This window comes from Carassius auratus, unplaced genomic scaffold (genome assembly GCF_003368295.1).
Source record: "Carassius auratus strain Wakin unplaced genomic scaffold, ASM336829v1 scaf_tig00045262, whole genome shotgun sequence".
Classification (NCBI taxonomy): Eukaryota; Metazoa; Chordata; class Actinopteri; order Cypriniformes; family Cyprinidae; genus Carassius; species Carassius auratus.
The window spans coordinates 76,289-88,648 of record NW_020526888.1 but is presented as its reverse complement, the minus strand read 5'-3'; the positions used below and the strand labels follow the sequence as shown (position 1 = coordinate 88,648).

General features: G+C 33.2%; 3 non-coding genes and 1 pseudogene across 3 annotated transcripts; 1 reads left to right on the top strand and 3 right to left on the bottom strand.

The window, feature by feature from the left end:
- The first annotated feature begins 199 nt into the window (after positions 1–199).
- LOC113087734 (tRNA methyltransferase 10 homolog B-like) lies at positions 200–5,216 on the top strand (annotated as a pseudogene).
- Positions 5,217–6,350: 1,134 nt separating this feature from the next.
- Positions 6,351–6,563, bottom strand: LOC113087737 (small nucleolar RNA U3). Its single transcript, XR_003285610.1, has one exon. It is a non-coding gene; the product is annotated as a small nucleolar RNA U3 (small nucleolar RNA).
- A 410-nt stretch (positions 6,564–6,973) lies between these two features.
- Positions 6,974–7,186, bottom strand: LOC113087739 (small nucleolar RNA U3). The gene has a single exon (XR_003285612.1). It is a non-coding gene; the product is annotated as a small nucleolar RNA U3 (small nucleolar RNA).
- A 2,685-nt stretch (positions 7,187–9,871) lies between these two features.
- LOC113087738 (small nucleolar RNA U3) lies at positions 9,872–10,084 on the bottom strand. Its single transcript, XR_003285611.1, has one exon. It is a non-coding gene; the product is annotated as a small nucleolar RNA U3 (small nucleolar RNA).
- Positions 10,085–12,360: the final 2,276 nt, after the last annotated feature.

Here is a 12,360-nt window from a genome sequence, read left to right as displayed (position 1 = left end):
AGAGAGCAGTTGTGCAGAAGCCGTGTCCAAAGTGAACGTGGATTTATTGTCGCTCCTGCGCATCGATGTGGAGCTCGAGACCTTGTGTGACCGCGAGGAGACCACGTGCTCTGTAAGATGACAAACAGTCATTATACCGAGATAGATTAATTACAGTGTGTCACTCGTTTTACTGCTTCTGGCAGAAGAATGTTCCTGCGCAAGCAGCGGAACTGGGAGAGGAGACTGGAGGCGAAGAGAAGCAAAAGAAGAGAGGAGAAACTAAGAAAGAAGCTCAACAAACAAAATAAAGGTGATATGGGTTTTAATACATCCTGTTACCTGACAATCTTACTGTGTGAAGTACATTTCATGTCCCACTTCATACATGCGCTATATTTGGCTTTACAACTTTAAAATATTCTACTTTACATTTAAAATATTATGAAATTCATGGTTATTCCATTTAAATACATGCATATAATTTTTTTTTAAGACTTAAAAGGCATTTGTTATTCTACAAACAACATTATAACATTATAAATATGGTTCTTTTAAACTTCCTGTTAAATTGAGAAAAGCAGCTATATGTTTTTAATGCATAAACACTAATTTTACATACTGCTAGATGTAGTTTGGAAGTATTAAAAAAAATGTGCTGTCATGTATATTGTGTGTGTATATATTAAATTAAAAAATTTAATTAAATTTATGCATTTAGCAGACACTTTTATCCAAAGCGACTTACAGTGCATCAGGCTATCAATTTTTACCTATCATGTGTTCATGTTTATATAAATACAGACACATACAGTATATATTTAGAAAATATTTGCATGATTTACATTTATATTCCTATATTTTTTATTGTATATTTAATATATAATATATAAACATAACATCTTAAGTATATTCACATGCATGTGTTTTGTATGTATATATACAAATAATTATACATAGTGTACACACATATAGTATGTAAACAAAAACTTGTAATTTTGGATGCGATTAATCGAGTTAATCATTTGATAACACAAAACAAATTAAACTTTTATTTTTCAAGGATGCATTCAAATTGATCAAAGTGGCAGGTTAGTCCTGTTTATGTCATCAAAGTTTTCCATTTAAAAAAAAGATTTTCTTTTGAACTTGCTATTCATTAAAACATCCTTAAAAAAATATTAATTATTATATACATATTTGATCACAGGATTACATTTCAGCATACATTTAACATTTTTTCATTTAACTTGTAATATTTAATTTACATTATGCATTAGTAGATGCTTTTAGCATATATTTAAAAAAAATTCATTTAACTTGTAATATTATTTTTATTTACAGTTATGCATTGAGTAGATGCATTTAGCATATATTTAAAAAATAATAATTTAACTTGTAATATTATTTTTATTTACACATGCATTTATCAGACGCTTTTATACAAAGTGACTTACAGTGCATTCAGGTAATATATGTTTTTATGTTTTTACCCATGTGTGTTCCCTGGGAATTGAACCCATGACCTTTTGCACTGCTAGTGCTTACGCAATGCTCAATTGTAATAATATTTAACTGTTTTTTTTTTTTTTTTTTATGAAGTAAATACACCCTTGGTGAACAGAAGAGACTCTCAGAAAATTCTTATTTAGCCCAAACGTCTGAACAGTAGTGTTTATTCCATTACATTCTGGATTAATGACTGCTTCCTTAACGGATAAGATGTTTATCTTGCAGATATGAATGAGTTGCAGCTCAGTAAACGTGTCATTAAAGCGATTACCAAGAGAGACTGAGGGAGGCCAGAGAAGCAGGACCTGGCCTGTGTGTTGATCTCAGCATGACTGACTGTCTCTCTGCCAAAGTGAGGTTTACTAAACAAACACTGCAGTCTGGCAGGTTGATACCTGACCTGCTGGCTTGATAAGTAGAGTGAGAGTTTATGTGTTCATCATTTGTTTCTCACAGGAAATCAGCCGCCTTGCATGTCAGATCAGGCGCCTCTACGGATGCAATAAGAAAGCCTTGAAGCCTTTCCGCATATTTCTGACGGAGTTAGACGAGGACAGTCTGCTGTATAAAGAGTGTGTTCGGAATGAATGACGGCTTTGTGAATTATTTGGTTAGTCTTCTCTTAGTTTTAAAACCTTCAATAGTCAAAGCAGAATCACAGAAATGATATACAGCAAACGAGTTTTATTATGGTGTCTCTGAATCCCACAGATTGATGTGACTGAGGAGAGCTGGTTTCATCTGTTTCCCTCTGAAGATGTGATATATTTAACACCAGACGCAAGTGAAGGTTCATGTCGTGCATATTCTATATTGCATTAAGAATAAGTAAAAGGTCAACAAAACATCAACATTTAATATAAAATTTTATATATTGACTGTTTTTTAAGTGCACGGCCCTGGTTTTATTGTGTATGTTTCATTGGCATGCATGGTAAAAATGTGGGGTTTTTTATCACAGGGGTTCGTACAAGGTGCTTAAAGTGTTTGAATTTGACTTTTTGAAATTTAAGTCCATATTTTTGAGAACGTACTACTTGAAAAGTACTTGTATTTTTAAAGGACAGTATATATGAAATAAAAGTTATTGCTTTTTCCTCGATAAAATAGTATTTTTACACAAAATAAACGATGCAGACTGATACAAATACAGAGCCGTTTCACCTGGCTTTTAGCAGCGCACGAGATCTCCCAATATTACTCCTTTAGGTGAAAAGCGGTCTCGCGATATTAGTAAGTAAAGTTGTGTTTGTGGTAAAACTTTTGATTGTGCTTGCATTATATTTTACGTTCTTTTATTGTAAGTGATTATTGTAGTTTGAGTTTCTTTTGGAAACGCATATAAAATCTTACGCGTTTCGTTTTACATTGTTACCATTCACACGTCTCCATCTCAGCCTCTTGCTCCACAAACTCTAATGTAAATTATGTATAAACCAACTTTGCCAACACAGGAGAATATATCAACATATTTCTTAAGTATGAGATTTGTTGTACATCGTGATTTCAAAAGTATGAGTTTGCAGGTGGCCAAATATTAAGTCCTTGAAACACGCTGTAAAGTGAAGCATGGCCAGGCTGTTTGCGCCCTCTGCAGGTGTTTGTTATAATACATAAGTTATAATAATAAGTATGTTATGTTTATATTTTGTGTAGACCTATTACATTATGTAGGCCTATTTTATAAGGGTTGTTCAAAAAAACAATGTAATTAACTTGGCTTTGACACTTTATTCGAACCAATTATTATTGCTTCATCGTTAGTTTATTTATAAATAGTCATACTAAAGCCTGTTTTTCACTTAAGTCTATTTGTGTTACTAAAAAAGTATTTTAGATTACCCAATTGTCAAAATAATCATTAGTTACAACCCTAGATTAGTTACAATATTTCAAACATACTGTCATTTAAAAAAATAAATCTTACAAATAGTATTAAAGTATTGTCTCATTCCAGTGAAACAAGTATCTGTATATCTCATGAGCTACGTGTATTGTCACACACGACCTAGTTTTGATAAGTGGTGATTTATGATACAGCTTTCATTCTTCAGGTCAATCATGTTCATAAATAAATAAAAAAAAAACAGTTTGTAAAAGGAAAGCAATAATTTGCCATAACATCCTTGCAAATGTTAAAGTTGCCACATTCGTTGCATGCTTTATTGCTGCACTTTATTTGTGCGAGGGAGTGACTAAACATAAAGGTTTCTAACCTGTGAACTTTTAATTTATTAGTTTATTAGAATTTGATAAGTGAGATCTCTTGATTTTCGTCCATGAAAACCAAAAAAGTACTGCTTTGAAAGTCCGTGAATTTCATTTCGCAGTTTCTGTACGAACCCTGTTTTCAAAATATGTAATATGAAACCACTTTAATATAATTTATATATTATTATAGTATTTCTTAGCATTTTAATCGCTTATATATTATAACTTTTTTCTTCTTTTTGTAAGTGTTTGTTTTTCATCTGTTTATATTTTAACTTCAGCTTTGATTCAGTTACCGAAAGCATTTTAGTTAACTATAACACTGCCTTAAACGATATCTGTGTCATTTTTCCACATTGTTTTCCGATCATAAATGAGTCATACGTAAAACTATTTGAGTCGTAAAGATAAGATAAAATTAATGTGAATGTTAAAAATAAGTAACCTATTTCTTTCATTTTAGCTCTATGTAAATATTTAATGTTTCCCTGTTAGCTTTAGAGTATGTGGAGGAAGATAAAGTCTACATCCTTGGAGGTTTAGTGGATGAAACCATACAAAAGGTGAAACTCTTACTGTGGTCATATCGTTATTTATTAAAGGTACATTACTGAGAGATTTGAGAATATAGAAACCGCTTAACTAAACATGATCTCATGCTGTATTCTTTAAGAAAATAAGCTACACGAGGGCGAAAGAGCTCGGCGTTCCCACGGCGCGGCTGCCGATTGATGAGTACATGGTGAAGAGACCAAACCCAAAAAATTTCCACTCCAAAATCCTAGCCATTAATCAAGGTGATCACATTCTCTGACTCCGCGTTCACACACTGCCTTCATAATCCTGTTGTGAAACTCGGTGTGTAATTAGCATGTGCCTGATGTGTTCCAGTGTTTGAAATCCTTCTGACATTTCGGGACACTAAAGACTGGACTAAGGCTCTTGCGGCTGGAATACCTCCAGGAAAAGGTTACATGGTGGCATCAGCGGCATCTACAGACAGAAACACCCCGGAAGAGTTGTAGACACACACAGACTTTGCTTTTATAGAGTTTATAAGACTTTGAGCCTATGATAGTTTTATGAACTCCTCTATATATTACACAACTTTATGTTTGACTGAATGAAAAATATTGAAAATACTTGACTGCATCTTTTATGTCACAGTTCTTTTATTTTGAAATTCTCTAATTCGGTTGGGTTTTGGCACAGTCTAAATACTGAGCTGACTGATATTTTGTCAGCAATGAAGCGCCACTGGTTTAAACTGATATATGCAAGGATCACATTACAAGTAAAGTAATGTCTGTGTGCGTTAATGTTTTACAATGTTTAATCTAACGGATTAGGAACATTACATTGGGTCTTTGTCTTTGTTAACCAAGCTTGACAAACAAAATCATTTAGTTGAGCATCAGCTCGACCTGTTGGTTGATGTTTGTAATTGCATGATGTATTGCCTTCAACAAAGCCCAATGAAGAAGGAAGGCAAGTTTATAAAGATTAGTTTTTGCTGACCGTGTACTGTCTCTCAAGTCATCCCAGATGTAGATGAGTTTGTATCTTCATCAGATTTGGAGAAATGTATCATTGAATCACTTGCTCAGCAATGGGTGCTCTGCAGTGAATGGGTGCCGTCAGAATGAGAGTCCAAACAGTTGATAAAAACATCACAATAATCCACACCACTCCAGTCCATCAGTTAATGACCTGCGAAGTGAAAATCTATGTAAGAAACAAATCCATCAATAAGATGTTTAAACAAATTCTCTATAATGAACTATTTATGTAAACACCTGGAATCATCTTATAATCCTTCAAAATGCCATTTTGTAAAATATACTGTGATTTAAAGTGTAACGCGCTAAGTTTCCACCGGACTGTTTGCATTTAGAATTATTTTTGTTTACCGTTTTTTGGTTTGTTATTTAAACATAAATTTGCTGTTTATGGAATTTTTTTTATAAAAAACAGATTTCTCTAAAACTCCTAGTGGATAATGGATCTGGTGAACCCATGAATGACTGTCTCGTGGATGTAACTGATCTTGTGACAGTTTTATAATTCAAGTTCATTTTCAATTAACTAAATCCATGTTAATATTTAACGTGTATAATTTAAAAAGAGAGAATTATATTTCATCTCTTCCGATCAATCTAGGTTTTCAATCCTTGCCTAATAACACAGAAACAAGTCTTACATATGAATGAACCTAAACACAGAAACATTCATCTTTAATGGCATTTAATTAATGTAGGTAGCATTTGATAAGATTTGTTATCAAGAGAGCATTTGCAATTGTTTATGAAACGTATATCAAGTTTATGTTGAGATATTGGTGCATTTACATAATTATAACCTACAGATGGAGGCAGATTTTAGTGCTTTCAGGGAAATAGAATGTATCATGCCAAATTCACATCGCTAACTTTTAACAAAAAAAGCTCTTGAATCAAATTTTCTTTTATGTTAATATGCAGCACACTCCTATTTCATTTAATCACAATACACTTCAAACATTCAAAAGTAAAGTTGAATTAATATTATTCATTCCAGCATTTTTACTATCAATGAACTTACCTTGAAATCAATTAAGGTGTTATTAGTGATATTCATAGTTATATTCTAATATTTTACATATTTAAAAAACCACTCGGATCATGCACTCCCCCTCAAAGATTCAGACCGAATCGTTGAACGTTCATCAATAATAATAATCCGTGATTAAATCACTAATTATTATCCGATTCACGCTCAGAGGAGTACACTTTCACTCATCATCGTGGTTTGAGAGACGCAACACTTTCGAAACACATTTCCTAGTCAAGAACTATAGAAATGATCCCTGAAAGTATAGTCTTAACTTTTCAAAGCGCTCGGCGGGGACCGCTTCAAAGACCACATGAGGCTCGCAGACGGTGGTGCGCGATGACGTCACCGCGGCGACTGCGAACTGATGATTAAAACAACTCGCCAACTCATCGATTTATGAGGCCATATCAACATAAAAGAGCATGGCCCATACTTTAGGACCGCACATATTCAATGCAAAATTATATAAATGGAACTATTTAATAAAAATCCCCACAGTTAAACGTGAATTGAGTGGTGTCTGATGAAGCAGCGATGACTTAAACATTATGTGTTGAATTGCACCAACTTTTAACTTTGAGTGACAGTACAATAAGTATTATATGTTCAAACTTTGAAATTAATTACTGTGTCACTAGTGATATTCATACTTGTTTCTAATCTTTAACGTATTTAAAAACCCACTCGGATCATGCACTCCCCCTCAAAGATTCAAACCAAATCGATGAACGTTCATCAATAATAATAATCCGTGATTAAATCACTAACTATTATCCGATTCACGCTCAGAGGAGTACACTTTCACTCATCATCGTGGTTTGAGAAACGCAACACTTTCGAAACACATTTCCTAGTCAAGAACTATAGAAATGATCCCTGAAAGTATAGTCTTAACTTTACAAAGCGCACGGTGGGGACCAGTTCAAAGACCACATGAGGCTCGCAGACGGTGGTGCGCGATGACGTCACCGCGGCGACTTAGAACTGATGATTAAAACAACGCGCCAAACTCCTCGATTTAAGAGGCCATATCAACATAAAAGAGCATGGCCCATACTTTAGGACCGCACATATTCAATGCACAATGATGTAAGTGGAACTATTTGATAAAGTCCCCAAAGTTAAACGTGACTTCAGTGGTGTCTGATGAAGCAGCGATGACTTAAACATCATGTGTTAAATTCCACCAACCCTTAACTTTGAGTGACAGTCAGAGCTGGGTAGTAAAGGATTACATGTAATCTGGATTATGTAATCAGATTCCAAAACTCAAATACTTGTAATTAGAGTAAACTACTTTTTAAAATACTCGTAATCAGACTACAGTTACTTTTTTATGGATTACATGATTACATATTATTTGCACAATGGTAATAAACCATTCTCAATTCATTGATTCTCCTCTAAGTTTTTTTTTTTTTTTTTACGTTTATATTTGTTCCTAATAAACCTGGCACTTCCATACGTTTGTGATTCTTCCAACGCTATCTCACGACCAATTCGTACATATTTTACGAGGTGGCTTATTCGTACGAATTTATTCTTCACGTTTTTTCCGGTGGAGAGGGTGGGGGGCGGTTGTCAGAACTGCACTCAGAAGAAATCAGTAACAAGATAATGGAAAATGGAGGGGAACCTGTTTTTAAACAGTCTATGAGGGAAATGCAGCCTTTAATCACTGGATGTTCAGACATCATTTAATTTTTAAAGAAAGACACTGAAAAAAATCACTATTCAGTGTAAACTCTGACTACCAATTTGCTGTCCATGGAAATCTTTGACCTAGCAAAGTTAATGCTGGGAATTTCATGTTCTTTAATATATTTTTGTAATGTTGATTTTTTCTTCATTGTTAGCTACTACCTGCACTTCAAGTGCTTTGAGATTAAATATTTGACCTGGAAATGGTCTTAATATATTAGCCGGGGCTCGACATTCCGGGACAAGTGGATTTTGTGAAGGGGCAAGTGAATGAGAATTTTACTTGCCCGAACGGACAAGTAACCTTATCAAAATTTTAATAACAAACAATAACTAGGGCAGCACAATATGACGAGAATGATTCTGATTTTATTACTTTCAGTGTAAATGGTGACTGATAACAGATAAATTATTGACAGTATCAAGGTCAAGGCAGTTGAGACTCGTGCAGCCGTCTGACACATGGAGAAATCAACACTATAAGCGCAACAGCATGAACAAACATACTGCGGTAGAAAAAAATCTAAATATTCTGTATAATATTTGCAACATCACACGACCAGGAGTGATGTTTTCCCGACTTTCAGCTCGATTGCAAATGTGATATTGATTTTATACATCTTCAGTTAAATAAACAAGTAATGTTAACTGACTTACATTTTAGACACATTGTGGATCGTTTTTACTTCATTTCAAACACAGAAAATTATAAGCAAAGCCACAGCAGAACAGTCCCGCATCCCCAAGCAAAACACAAGTCGGTCCCACTTTATATTAGGTGGCCTTAACTACTATGTACTTACATAAAAAAATAAGTACAATGTACTTATTGTGTTCATATTGTATTGTAAAACACTTTTGCTGCTATTGAGGTGGGATAGGGGTAAGGTTAGGGAGAGGGTTGGAGGTATGGGTAAGTTTAAGGGTGGGTTAAGGTGTAAAGTATGGGTCAACAGTGTAATTATAAATGTAATTACAGAAATTAAATACAGATGTAATTACATGTAGTTTTTTTTTATATAAGTACAATGTAAAAACATGTATGTACACAATAAGTACATTGTACTAAATTATTAATTAAAATGTAAGTACATAGTAGTTAAGGCCACTTAATATAAAGTGGGTCCCACAAGTCTTTTGTTACTAAATTACAAATTTTTAAACGAGTCAATGATTCAGTGAGCCATTTATAAAAATGGTTGCTTGCTTCATTTATTGAATGAATCGGCCGTTTGACCGAATCGGTTGAATGTGGAGCCCTGTATTAACAATGTTATTGTAGTGAGTTTTTATCCTCTTTAATACTCATTTTTTAAATGCTGTTATTGTTTTTCTTTTCCTCATTGTTACTATGCACTCAAAATGGTTTGAGATGGATAGAAATGTCATCGCTGTGTGAGTTTAGTCTTTTTCATAATTAATGTTGCAATGTTGCTATTGTTTGATGTTTTTCATTGATACAGTCATATTCACTTCTAGTGCTTTTATTTTTTTAGATTAAAAACAAAAGTATGTGTAAAGACACAAGAAGCTATTGTGGCTCTTTTTGGTGTATATATATATTTTAATATATTTTCTAAAAAAGTACAAGATTAAGCTAACTGAATATATGTGACATAAAATTAGGGTTAACACAAATGTAATCTAAATGTAATTCAAAAATAATCATATTACATTACCAAAAATGTGTAATCTAAGAGATTCTATTACTGACTACAGATTTTTTAGTGTAATCTGTAAATGATTTCAATTCATAAGTAATCTACGCAGCTCTGGTGACAGTACATTAGTTATTATATGTTTTAACTTTGAAATTAATTAATGTGTTACTAATGTTAATCATAGCCATATTCTAATATTTTACATTTTATAAAAAACCACTCGGATCATGCACTCCACCTCAAAGATTCAGACCGAATCAATGAACGTTCATCAATAATAATAATCCGTGATTAAATCACTAATTATTATCCGATTCACGCTCAGAGGAGTACACTTTCACTCATCATCGCGGTTTGAGAGACGCAACACTTTCGAAACACATTTCCTAGTCAAGAACTATAGAAATGATCCCTGAAAGTATAGTCTTAATTTTCCAAAGTGCGCGGCGGGGACCAGTTCAAAGACCCCACGAGGCTCGCAGACGGTGGTGCGCGATGACGTCACCGCGGCGACTGCGAACTGATGATTAAAACAACGCGCCAAACTCCTCGATTTAAGAGGCCATGTCAACATAAAAGAGCATGGCCCATACTTTAGGACCGCACATATTCAATGCAAAATGATGTAAATGGAACTATTTGATAAAGTCCCCAAATTAAACGTGACTTCAGTGGTTTCTGATGAAGCAGCGATGACTTAAACATCATGTGTTAAATTCCACCAACCCTTAACTTTGAGTGACAGTACATTCATTATTATATTTTAATCTCTTTTTAGATTAATTAAATGTTCAATAAAGTTCAATTTCGTTCAATAAAGCATGTAAAAAATAAACTAAGCTTGAAAATGTTACCATTACCCACAATCCTTCTCGGTGTCAGCCTTCCTTTGGTGAAAAGGCATGTGTGTGTTAAACCGAGTACTTTAAAGTTAATACAGCTACGTTTGAAAATTGTAATACATATTAGTAAATCTGAATTGTAGAGGAAACAGCATATAAATGTGTTATGCAGATAGTGGTGCTTCAGAACTAAATCCTGTCATGCAACTCGACTAATTCCGGGATGAAAATAAACTGCAGTTACATATTTCACCCACTAGGTGCTTACTCTACTGTTTAAATTAATTAAATAGACTAGAGAACAGTCGAGGAGGTTGGCCAAATTCAGAATAGCATACTACCACGGTGTCTAGCATTTGACAGAAGCAGTAAGAATATGATTCTCAGTGCTCAGTGTCATTTAAAATATAAAAGGTATATATATATATATATATATATATATATATATATATATATATATATATATATATATATATGGCCTCGGATTTCCGGGGACCACAATCTAAATGTGATCTAAAATTTATTTATTTATTTATTTATTTATTTATTTATGGCCTTGGATATCAAGGGATCACAATCTTAATGTGATTTAAACTTTATTTATTTATTTTATTTAATATTATTTATTTTATTTTGAAAAAATGTCCTTGGATACCCAGGGATCACAATCTGAATGTGATCTAAACTTTATTTATTTATTTATTTTGGCCTTGAATATCTAAGGATCATTATACTAATGTGATCTAAAATGCATTTATTTATTTATTCATTTATTGCCTTGGATACCCAGAGATCACAATCTAAATGTGATCTAATCTGTATTTATTTATTTATTTATTTATTTATTTATTTATTTATTTATTTATTTATTTATTTATTTGTCTCTCTGTCTGTCTATTTATTTATTTATAATAATATTGTTTATTTTATTTAGAAAAACATGGTCTAGGATACCTAGGGATCACAATCTAAATGTGATCTAAACATTATTTATTTATTTATTGCCTTGGATACCCATGGATGACAATCTGAATGTGATCTAAACTGTATTTATTTATTTATTTTAATATTGTCTATTTTATTTTTAAAAAATGGTCTAGGATACCTAGGGATCACAATCTAAATGTGATCTAATAGTATTTATTTATTTAATTATTTATTGCCTTGGATACCCAGGGATCACAATCTAAATGTGATCTAAACTTTATTTATTTATTTATTGATTGATGACCTTGGTTATCCAGGTATCAAAATAATAATGTAATCTAAAACTGATATCTATTTATATGTTTGCTTGTTTGTTTGTTTGTTTGTTTATGGCTTTGGATATCCAAAGATCAGAATCTAAAAGTGATCTAAATGACAGATGTCTGATTTAATCTTTGAATAAATACAGAAAGCAGGATCGTGTTAGTATGATGAGGATAGTTCTTAAGATCTGAGATTTGAGGACTTATGAGTTAGTTGATAGATATAACGTGTGACTTTGGGCAATAAGCTCTTATGCCCACATATGTTTTCTATTTCATGCCAGACAGACTGAGGATATATGATGGATATATGAATTCATTATGAGCATTATGACTTTTTACACGGATCAAACATTTATTTTGTGTTTGGCTTCGTATTGGAGGCAGCAGCATCTCTCTCTCTCTCTCTCTCTCTCTCTCTCTCACACACACACAAGCACATGCTCCATCAGCCTTGACAAGCATCGGCTCATGCAGTCAGTCTCTGTCTGTCGTCGTCTGGAGAAATACTCAAGACCACATACTTCTTTCCTTGCTCCTTTACAGAAACTGGACTCGCCATCGTCTGCTCGTGTCATAAATGGAGCTCCTGAACTCTTAATAACAGTCTTT